Source organism: Enhydra lutris, unplaced genomic scaffold, assembly GCF_002288905.1.
Source record: "Enhydra lutris kenyoni isolate GAN:26980312 unplaced genomic scaffold, ASM228890v2 scaffoldscaffold1, whole genome shotgun sequence".
NCBI lineage: Eukaryota > Metazoa > Chordata > Mammalia > Carnivora > Mustelidae > Enhydra > Enhydra lutris.
Window position 1 is genome coordinate 105,462,518 of NW_019154085.1, and position 12,276 is coordinate 105,474,793.

The following is a 12,276-nucleotide window of genomic DNA, read 5'->3' on the forward strand; positions in this document are numbered from 1 at the left end:
TGAGCTCAACCATATGCCTTGGAGGGCCGCTGGTGTGGCTCCGAGGCTAAGCCAGCCAGTGATTTCTATGGATTCCAGCAACAGGGAGGACAAGATTGAGGAGACGTGGAACTGATAGTGCTGGTCCCCAGACGCCTGGAGAATGGGCGCTTCTGTAATCGGTGTTGCTTCCTGGGCCTTCTCAGAGTCATAGATGTACTTTGCCCACCTGCTGGAAGCAGGACTCCTAATGCACCAAATCATGTCTGGAAGGCTGGGGTCCAAGGCCATTTTTGCTGGCTAGAAGCGGGGTCTCTGGGGCCAGAGGGAGTACACAGTTCTTCTTGAAATTGAAGGTGTTTATGCTCGAGATGAAACTGAATTCTATCTAGGCAAGAGTTGTGCTTTTGTGTACAAAGCAAAGAACAACACAGTGACTCCTGGTGGCAATCCAAACAAAACCAGAGTAATCTGAGGAAAAGCAACTCATCCTCATGGACACCGTGGCATGGTTCATGCCAAATTCCAAAGCAACCTTCCTCCTAAAGCCATTGGCCATAGAAACTGTACGATGCTGTACCCCTCAAGGATTTAAACTTAAAGAAAAGTAAATAAATAAAGGTGTGAAAAAAAAGCTACCTTCAGATTAAGGAGGGCGCATGTTTTGATGAGCACTGGGGGTTATACACAACTAGTGAATCGTTGAACACCACATCAAAAACAAATGATATACTGTACTACATGGTGGCTAACTGAACATAACAATAATAAAAAAGGTACCTTCACCCCCTTGTTCACTGGAGCATTATTTATAATAGCTAAGACATGGAAACAACCTGAGTGTCTGTTGGTGGATGAATGGATAAAGGAACTGTGATAGATAGACAGAATGGAATGTTATTCAGTCATCAAAAAGAAATCCTGACATTTTAACAAGAAGAATGGAACCTGAGGGCATTACACTAAATGAAATAAATCAGACAGAGAAAGACACTGGGTGATCCCACTTAAATGTGAAATCTACAAATGAAAGCAAAAAACAAAACCCCCAAAACAAACACACAAAAATAACTGAACTCATAAACAAAACCAAACAAACAAAAAGCCCCCAAAACCCGAACTCACAGCAGATTGGTGATTGCCAGACGTTGAGAGTTGGAGGGGGTGGCTGAAATGGGTGAAGGTGGTCAAAAGGTATAAACTTCTGGTTATAACATAAATAAATCCTGTAGATGTAATATGCATAATGGTGACTATAAATTTTTTAAAAAGCTATCCTGCATTCCTGGTGAACCTTGAAGATTAATACCACCATCAAAGACATCAGAGATGTAATCAAAGCCTGTCATAGCTTCATGTATTTCACATGTTTAGCCTGTAGATAAGACAACTGATTTGTAAGGATTGGGAAGTTTAAGAACATGTGAATTTAGACCATCTAAATGGTCTAGTGGAAGAGCACATAACTCTTGATCTCGGGGTAGTAAGTTTTCAGCCCCATGTTGGGTGTAGGGATTATGTAAAAAAATTTTTTTAAAGATTATTTATTTATTTATTTGAGAGAAAGAGTGAGTGAGAGGGAGCATGAGAGTGGGGAGATGGAAAGGGAGAAGCAGGCTCCCCGCTGAGCAGGGAGCCTGATGCAGGGCTCATTCTGGGGCTCAATTCCAGGACCCTGTGATCATGATCTGAGCTGAAGGTAGATGCTTAACGACTGAGCCACCCAGGCGCCCTTTAAAAAATTATTTTTAATCTTACAAAAACAAAACAAAACAAGGTGTTGAACTTGAATACAGATCGTCTACATATCCTTTCTTTACTGGTACAGATTATCATAAACCCTAGTGCTTTGTGTTCAGTTATTGATATGGCAAAGAAATGGTGCATGCCAGAAGTTTTCCTTTGGATCAATGTATGACTTGCATATCATAAAGTCCACACATTTAGAGAGCATAAAATTCAGTAATATTTAGTATATTCCCAACGTTGTGCAGTTCATTTTTCTATTTTTTAAAAAACATTATTTATTTATTTATTTGGCAGAGAGACAGGGCGAGAGAGGTAACACAAGCAGGGGGAGTGGGAAGGGAGAAGCAGGCTTCCAGCCAAGCAGGGAGCCCAATGAGGGGCTCGATCCCAGAACCCTGAGATCATGACCCGAGCCAAAGGCAGACGCTTAACACCTGAGCCACCCAGGCATCCCGCAACTCATTTTTCTAATTCTGGAACATTTTCATGACCCTAGAAAGATCCAGACAGAGCTTACTTGTAACAAGGACCTGAACATATCTTTAGCACCATGCCTCAAAGCTATGTCAACTCTCCTGTTCTGGGCCATGATTTAGAACCAGGGTCCGGACCATCTCAACATCCCCTGGGACCCTTGGCTCTTACCATCCAGTGGAGTCGGTGGTACTCAGTGTGTCTGTGGTAAATTTAGAGCAATGCTATATCCTCTTCTGCAGGTAAGTATTTTCTTGAGAAACAGCTTTGGCTTTGCTTGAACATCTATGGGGTACGAGACTACAAAGGGGAGGGTTTCTGACCATTCCAGTGCCAAATAGATGGGATCAGGCTCATGCAAGTCTTGGAGACACAAGTAATCTTCCTGAGCAGGTGGCTCCCCGACCCAGTGTGCTTGCTCTTAGCATACATCCCCCCTCAACTGCCCTATGACCCGAAGGCTGAGGAGGAAAGTATTGCTTGAAGTCTGGTGCTCAGATGCCTCTGAATGACAAGCTCCCACCAGCTGTGTGGGTATAGCCCTATTCAGTGGTGCCCTGAAGGACGGTGGAGGGGTGAAGTCCTCCCAAAGCACATCATTGCGGGGTCCTCTTTGCCCAGAGGAAAGATCATGTGAGACAAGACTCTCTTCTGATTTATGGGTGATCGCTAAAGTCAGTGGTCAGGAATTTGGAAGTGATAAGATTTAAAAAGTGATAACAAGGAGGTTAGGGTAAGAGGTAGAATGGGCCCTGAATCCTAGCCACAGCAATCAGGCAACAAAAAGAAATAAAAGGCATCCAAACTGGCAAAGAAGAAGTCAAACTCTCACTCTTTGCAAATGATGATACTTTATGTGGAAAACCCAAAAAAGACTCTACTCCAAAATACTAGAACTCATACAGAAATTCAGTAAAGTGTCAGGATATAACATCAATGCACAGAAATCAGTTGCATTTCTATACATCAACAGCAAGACAGAAGAAAGAGAAATTAAGATTTTAAGAAATTAAGAAATGAATGTAAATCCCATTTATGATGGCACCCCAAACCATGAGATACCTAGGAATAAATCTAACCAAAGAGGCAAGGAATCTGTACTCAGAAAACTATAGAATACTCTTGAAAGAAATTGAGGAAGACACAAAGAAATGGAAAAACACTCCATGCTCATGGGTTGGAAGAATAAATATTGTGAAAATGTCTATGCTATCTAGCTCAGTCTAACACATTTAATACAATCCCTACCAAAATACCAACAACTTTTTTCAAAGAAATGGAACAAATAATCCTAAAATTTATATGGAACCAAAAAAGACCCCAAATAGCGAGAGGAATGTTGAAAAAGAAAAGCAAAGCTGGTGGCATCACAATTCCGGACTTCAGGCTCTATTACAAAGCTGTCATCATCAAGACAGTATGGTACTGGCACAAAAACAGACACATAGATCAATGGAACAGAATAGAGAGCCAGAAATGGACCCTCAATTCCATGGTCAACGTATCTTCAACAAAGCAGGAAAGAATGTCCAATGGAAAAAAGACAGTCTCTTCAATAAATGGTATTGGGAAAATTGGACAGCCACATGCAGAAGAATGAAACCAGACCATTTCCTTATACCACACATGAAAATAGACTCAAAATGGATGGAAGACCTCAGTGTGAGACAGGAATCCATCAAAATCCTTGAGGAGAACACAGTCAGCAACCTCTTCAACCTCAGCTGCAGCAACTGCTTCCTAGAAACATCGCCAAAGGCAAGGGAAGCAAGGGCAAAAATGAACTATTGGGACTTCATCAAGATCCAAAGCTTTTACAGAGCAAAGGAAACAGTCAACAAAACCAAAAGACAACCAACAGAATGGGAGAAGATATTTGCAAATAACATATCAGATAAAGGGCTAGTATCCAAAATCTATAAAGAACTTATAAAACTTAACACTTAAAGAACAAATAATCCAATCAAGAAATGGGCAGAAGACATGAACAGACATTTCTTTAAAGAAGAAATCCAAATGGCCAAAAGACACATGAAAAAGTGCTCAACATCCCTTGGCATCAGGGAAATACAAATGAAAACCTCAATGAGATATCACCTCACACCAGTCAGAATGGCTAAAACTAACAAGTCAGGAAACAACAGAGGTTGTCAAGGATGCAGAGAAAGGGGAACCCTCCTAAACTGTTGGTGGGAATGCAAGCTGGTGCAGCCACTCTGGAAAACAGTGTGGCGCTTTCTCAAAAAGTTGAAAATAGAGCTACCCTAAGACCCAACAATCGCACTACCGGGCATTTACCCCAAAGATACAAATGTAGTGATCTGAAGAGGCACATGCATCCCAATGTTTATAGCAGAAATGTCCACAATAGCCAAACAATGGAAAGAGCCTAGATGTCCATCAACAGATGAATAGATAAAGAAAATGTGGTGTATATATATACAATGGAATCTTACACAGCCATCAAAAATGAAATCTTGCCATTTGCAACAATGTGGATGGAACTAGAAGGTATTATGCTAAGTAAAATAAGTCAATCAGAGAAAGACAGTTATCATATGATTTCACTGATATGTGGAATCTGATAAATAAGACAGAGGATCATAGGGGAAGGGAGAGAAAAATGAAACAAAATGAAACCAGAGAGGGAGACAAACCATAAGAGGCTCTTAATCTCAGGAAACAAACTGAGGGTTGTTGGGAGGTGGGGGGGGAGGGATAGGGTGGCTGGGTTATAGACATTGTGGAGGGTATGTGCTATGGTGAGCTCTGTGACTTGTGTAAGACTGTTGAATCACGGATCTGTACCCCTGAAACAAATAATACATTATATGTTAATTTAAAAAAGAAAAAAGAATGGGCCCTGAATGCTGAGATATTTGTGTTTCATGGGAACGGTCCCCACAAGGCCACGCTTTGCAGAGGAAGTTTTCAATAATCAATCTCCCCAACCAGTACTTACTCATTGACAAAGTGGAACAGTGGCAGGATGGAGGTTATACATTGGCTCAACAGCATGGAATTGACCGCTCCAAAACTGATCCTGCTATGCATCACTACCAAGTGCCCTCAATATGGCACCATAACATGGGGGACCAATCTGCCCCCTGGTGGAGGTTGACTGCATTGGACCTCCTTCACCATGGGGGTGGCAGTGATTTTTCTTTATTGAGGTAGACATTATTCTGCAAATGAATTTTCCTTCCCTATCTGCCATGTCTTTGTTGGGAGCACGATCTATAGACTGTTCTTCAACATTGTTACTGACCAAGAAATGTATTTCAAAAAGAAAAAGGAACTTATGTCACAGCATAAAGAAAAGTAATACAATGGGCTAATAATAGCCATGGGACTCATGCGTTTTACCATGTTCCTGATCACTCCAAAGTAGCTGGTCTTTTAGAACAATGGAATAGCCGGACAAAGACTATAACCCCACCAGATACGAGACAACATCTCACAAAATTGGATTTCTGTTCTACACAAAACAGTGTATTGTAGAATTGTGTATGTCCTGAATCAATACATGACGCTGTTTTTCCCTCTTAGGCAGAATACTTGGGTTTGGGGGTTGAAGGGAAATCACCCCTTCACTATACAACTAATGACCAACTCCCAAGACATTTTTTTCAAAGATTTATTTATTATGTTAGGGAGAGATCATGTAGCAGGGAGGGGTAGAGGGAGAAGGAGAGAGAGAATCCCCCAAGTAGACTCCCCACTGAGTACGGAGTCCCATGCAGGGCTCGATTCCACAACCCCAAGATCACAACCTGAGCCAAAATTAAGAGTCAGACACTCAACTGACTGAACAACCTAGGTGTCCCCAAGACATTTGCCTGTATACCCCCACAATTTGGGGCTCTATTATTTAAGTAGTCTGGGTTACTCAAGGTAATTCTTCTCTGAAAGAATTTAGTTAAATTAAATTAGAATTTGAGGGGCACCTGGGTGGCTCAGTCTGTTAAGCATCTGCCTTTGGCTCAGGTCATGATCTCAGGGTTCTGGGATCAAGCCCCACTCCCTGCTCAGTGGGGAGCCTGCTTCTCTCTCTCTCTCTGCCCCTTCTCTCTCTCTATCTCTGTTTCAAATAAATAAATAAATAAAATCTTCTAAAAAATTAGAATTTGAGACCCTTCCTTGGCCCCTTTGGGGCTCCACTGAACAAATAAGAATGTTAAATAGCATGACTGACCCTAACTTCCAAAAGGAGATGTCGTTAAAGCCACACCATGAGGGGCTGGTAATCCTTAGGGGCTCTTCCTGGCGTGGCTATGTCTAATGGTAAAGTAAATGGAAGACGAAAGAAATCCAACATAAGCAGCATCCCTAAAAGCTCAGATCCCTCAGGAATAGTTTTGGGTCACCTCATTAGGTAAAGAAGCTCCAGGGATGAGAATAAGAGTAAGACCTTGGGTATATGGCAGAGTGTCTGCTTTGCGGTCAGACAGGAGGGAAGGCGAGAAGCTCATCACTCTTCCCTGCACTCCTCACATGTTCCACACACACTGCCCTTGCCTCCCCTCCGCTCCTCTCCTCAGGCTGTTTGGAGCTCCCTCCTCTGGGTTCCCACAGCCCTTGGGCTCCTCTGGCCCTGTACCCCTATCTCCATAGACATGCCTTTGCTTTTCTCCTCTCAGAGGACAGGAGCTTTCGACCTGCCCAGTGACCAGCATGGCTCAGGTGCTCAAGAGGCAACTGAAGATGGCGCCCAGGGAGGCAGAGGTGGGGTGGGCTCTGCCCGCAGAGACAGCTTGGCTAAGGAGGGTGGCAGTCCCAGGGGAGGCTGCTGAGGGTCTCCGGGAGCTGCAGCCCGAAGACTCCAGCCCCTGACCAGAGAGGCGGACCTGGCCACAGGGATGTTCGGACTGACCAACTGCCTCACAGAGCAAACGCGCTGTCCAAAGAGCAGGAGAGCTGTGACCCGATTTGGAGGCCTGGAGCCTGGGAGGATGGATCCGAACAGCAACGAGTGGGGAGGGAAGCCAATCTCTCCGCTCTCGGAGGTACGGAGGCAGAGATGACAGTGAAATAATGTAATCATACGATTCCATCACTGAATTCCCCACCCAGAGCCACATACTCAGCGGAATGAGTCCCATTTCCATTTTGCAAAGAAGACAGAAGCTCTGAGAATTCGAGCCCTCGCCTGAGGAGGGACGACAACTCGGCGGCCTCAGGGCGTGTGTGATGACCCTGGTGCGTCTCTAAAGCCTGTGTTCTCAGCCACTAGGCCTACCTCCATGACCTAAGAACCAGAAAATACTTAGGGGAAGAGATCCACATTGATCCACAAAGATGCTTATCGACTGAGCCACCCAGGCGCCCCAGCGTGATCTCATTTTAATATATTTATTTCCTATATGAACATACACAAGATAAACTTGGGTTCATATGATATCTACTCTTTTGCAAATGGCTTTTGTCATTTAATATGTCATAAGCATTTTCCCATATCATTAAATATTTACCTAGAACTGAACTCCGATAACCACATAGAGAATAGGCATATCATAGTTTAGACCCCATTAGACTGCATTGGACCTCCTTCACCATTCTTGTACATGCATCTGTAGACACTTGTCCTGTGATTTTGCTGGGGGACAGTCCTGGAAGTAGAATTCCTTTTTTTTTTTTTTTTTAAGATTTTATTTATCTATTTGAGAGAGAAAGAGAGAGTGAGTACAAGCAGGGGGAGAGGGAGGAGCAAAGGGAGAGGAAGAAACAGAGCCCCCCCCCACCCCCCACTAAGCAGGGAGTTTGATTTGGGGCGGTGGGGCTGGATCCAATGACCCTGGGATCATGACCTAAGAAGAAGACAGACGCTTAACCAAATGAGCCACCTAGGTGCTCTTGGAAGTAGAATTCTTAAGTCAAAAGATTTGTACTTCCTGATTTCTCATTCATCAAGCTGAATTTTCCCTCAGAAGGGCTGTGCGAGTTTACACGCCCAGAAGCAGGGTGTAAGTGTGACCCCTTACACACTCACTCACTCACTCATACCCCTTCCCACTGGCTACCATTTTGATAGTTGGGTTTTTTTTTTTTTAAGTAACTATTGTGTGTGTTTTTGTCTCATATGTTTGTGTCTCGTGTGTGTTTGTGTTTGTGTGTACAGTGGGGTATGTCTTGATTCTGCAATGAGGTCAACCCCTTCAAAAAGAAGGGTTTTCCTTTCGGAACCAGACTGTCATTTGTGCTTTGTGAGAACGTGGCAATTATTCACCAAATGTCCTTTTCTCTCCTCAATAAAACTGGAAACTCTGTGAAGGCAGGATTTACACTTTTGTCCCTTTTGGTCCTTCTTGGGAATTAACTCAGGGCTGCATTCCCTTGATAAAGCTGTGGTGTGATGATAACAAGGAAAATGTCCAGTGGGTGTGTGTTGAAGCATCTCCCTGAGGTTTTAATTTGCATTTCCCTGATTACTAATGAGGCTGAGCACCTTTTCTTAACTCTCATTTGGATATCTAATTTTGTAAACCACTCCTACTTGTATTCTAGTTTTTTCTTATTGATTTACAAGAGTTTTTTCTTCTGTATAGTTTGATATTAAGTCCATTGGTGGTTAAATATACTGTGACTATATTTTCCCACTCTTTAACTTTTTCACTTTCTTTTTATTTAAGATTTTATTTTTAAGTAACCTCCACACCCGGTGTGGGGCTCAAACCCACAGCCCTGAGAGCAAGAGTCATAGGCTCTACCTGCTAAGTCAGCCAGGCACTCCAATTTTTCACTGTTGTAATGGTTCTTTTGATGAGTAGAAATTACTATATTTGAATCAATTTATCAGTCCATTTCTTTATGACAATTTCTCTTTGTGTCTTATTTAAGAAATATTTCCTACCTTCAGGTCATGAAGATATTCCCAGTTATCTTCTCAAAGATATGTTGTTTTGCCTTTCATACTTAGGCCTAACTCCCTTTAGAATTCATTTTTGTAGAGTAAATGAAACCAGATGGGATTGGGAGGGAGACAAACCATAAGTGACTCTTAATCTCACAAAACAAACTGAGGGTTGATGGGGGGAGGGGGGGTGGGGGGGGGGGGGTTAGGGACACTGGGGAGGGTATGTGCTATGGTGAGTGCTGTGAAGTGTGTAAACCTGGCGATTCACAGACCTGTACCCCTGGGGATAAAAATATATTACATGTTTATAAAAAATAAAAATTAAAAAAAAAAAGAATTCATTTTTGTGCATGATGTGAGGTAGGGGTCAATTTTCTCTTCTTTTTCTCTACATGAATATCTGGTGGACCCCGTCCATCTATTGAAAATACTTGCCTTTTCCCACTTCTTTGCAATACCACCTTTGTCATAAATTTAATGTCCAATGATGCATGGGTCTATTTCTGGGCTCTTTATTTGTTCCTTTCTTGTTTGTCTATTACTGTGGAATGCCATACTACCTTAATTATTGTGATCTTCCTAAAAGTTCTTGATTTAGGGTAGAACAAATTCTCCCATCTTTTTCTCTTCTTCTTCTTTCTTTTTTTCTTTGGAAAGAGACAAAGAACACGAGTCGGGGGGTGGGCAGAGGAAGAGGGAGAAGCAGATTCCCTGCTGAACAGGGAGCCCAAGACAGGGCTCCATTCCAGGAACCCAAGATCATGACCTAAGCCAAAGGCAAATGCTTAACTGACTGAGCCACCCAGGTGTCCCCCCTTTTTCTCTTCTTAAGTCTCTCGGCTATTTCTGTTCTTTTGCATTTCCACACACAGTTGGAAATCAGCTTTTCAAGATACATAAAAACACTTGGAAATTTTATTAGAATTTCATTAAATATGCAGCTTATTTGGGGGAGAACTGACAACTTTATAATACTATGTTTCCCAATGAACATCTCTCTCCATTTAGTTAAATTTTCATTTCCCCCAAGACTATTCTTATTTTCTTCAGAAAAGTCTTGTCCATTTTTTTGGTTATATTTGCTTCTAGGTCCTAAGAATTTTTACTCTGTTGTAAACAGTACATATTTAAATTTTTCATTTTCTGTTTGTTGTTGACATATAGATGTGACTTATTTCTACTGAATTTTGTCCAGCAACTTTGTTGAACTAATTAATTCAAATAATTTATCTGTAAATTCTTTGAATTTCCCATTTACATGGTTATTTCATCCACAAACTGTGATACTTTCATTTCTTCCCTTCCAATCTTTATGACTTTAGTCTTTTATTTCTTGGCTTTCTACATTTAGATCTTTTTAGGGCCTACAGTACAAGAGTCAACAGAGGTAGAAATAATTTGCATCCTTGCTTTGTACCAGATCTCAAAGGGAAATCTGTCAGCATCTCATCATTAAATATATTTGCCCTAAGTTTTTACAGGCGACCTTGATCAGATTAAAAGTTTCCTTCTATTCTGAGTTTTCTAAAAGTATGTTTAACATCATGAATGGACATTGAGTTCTATCAAATGCTGCTTCCATATCTATTAAAATGATCATGAGTTTTCCTCATACTCTATTCATGTGATGAATTTCGTTAATTGATTTTCTAATGTTAAACCAAACTTGGAGTAAACACTCCTTGATCATTATACTTTGCAAGATTCAGTTCACTAATATTTTGTCTGGGAGTGTTGTGTCTATGTTAATGAGTGAGATTGGCCTGTAATTTTCCTTTCTCATAACGTCTTATCGCGTTTGGTATCAAGGTTATGCTGACCTATCAAGCAGCGTTCCCTCTTGTTCTGTTTTCTGGAAGAGTTGGTGTGGGATTGGCACTTTTTTCTTATGTGTTTGGTAAAATGCAGCAAAGCAGCCCTCTGGCCTTGGAGTTTTCTTTGTGTGAAGTTTTAAAATTATGTATTCGATTTCTTTAATAGCTATAAGACTATTAATTCCTTTTTTGTTGTGGCAGTTTTGGATTGTATTTTTCTACAATTTGTCCATTTTGTCTACAGTGTAGCAGAATATTGTTATTGTTGCATTGTATATATGCATCTTGCTTCTTTATTTTTATTTTTTAGGAGTTCAGGACAGTAGTTTCTAGTGTATCGACATAGTTGTACAATCTTCACCAATATTTGATTCCAGAATATTTTAATTATCCCAAAAAGAAACTCTCCATCCATTAGCAGTCATGCTCATTCCTTCCTTCCTCCAGGCCTTGGCAACCACTTAGTCTATTTTCTGTCTCTTCAGACATTTCGTATAAATGGAATCATAGAGTATGTTGCCTTTGTGGCTGCCTTCTTTCACTTAGCATAATATTTTCAAGTTCTGTCCATGGTGTAGCATGTAAGAGTACATCATTCATTTTTATTGCCAAATGATGGTTCGTTATATGGACGTACTACATTGTGTTGTCCATCAGCTGATGGACACCTGTGTTTCCACTTTTGGGCTGTTACAAATAATGTTGTTCTAAATATTATTTTATAAGTTATTGCATGGACATATATTCTCTTGGATAAATATCTAGGTTTGAACTTACTAGGTCACACGGTGACTCTATGTCCAACTTTGAGGCACTGCCCAACCATTTTCCAACATGACTGTACCATTTTACATTCCCACCAACAGTATATGAAGGTTCCAGTTTCTCCACATCCTTGCTAAATGTATAATAGTGTGCCTCTTGACTCTAGCCTTTCCAGTGAATGTGAAGTGATCTCATTGTAGTTTTGATTTGCGTTTCTTTAATGACTAATGATTGATCATATTTCATATTTTCATATTTTTTCTTAAAAGTCTATTAGATCCTTTGATTATTTGAAAATTGTGTTGTCTTTTATTGTTAACTTTAAAGGGTTCTTTATATATTCTGGATATAAGTTCCTTATCAGATACATGATTTGCAAATTTTTTGTTTTTGTTCTACGGGTGATTTTTTCCCTTTCTTAATGTTGATGATGTTTTGCTTTGTTTTTACAGATTTATTTATTTATTTGAGAGAGAGAGAGAGAGAGAGCGCAAGCACAGGGAGGGGCAGAGGAAGAAGGAGAGAAAAACTTAGCAGACTCCTCGTTGAGCTCCGAGATGGACACCGGGCTTGATCTCACGACCCTGAGATCATGTCCTGAACCAAGAACAAGAGTCAGACACTCAACCAACTGCACCACTC

The 12,276-nt window shown here is 41.1% G+C and overlaps 1 pseudogene; it reads left to right on the plus strand.

Moving 5' to 3' along the window:
- The first annotated feature begins 241 nt into the window (after positions 1-241).
- LOC111145876 lies at positions 242-574 on the plus strand (annotated as a pseudogene).
- Positions 575-12,276: the final 11,702 nt, after the last annotated feature.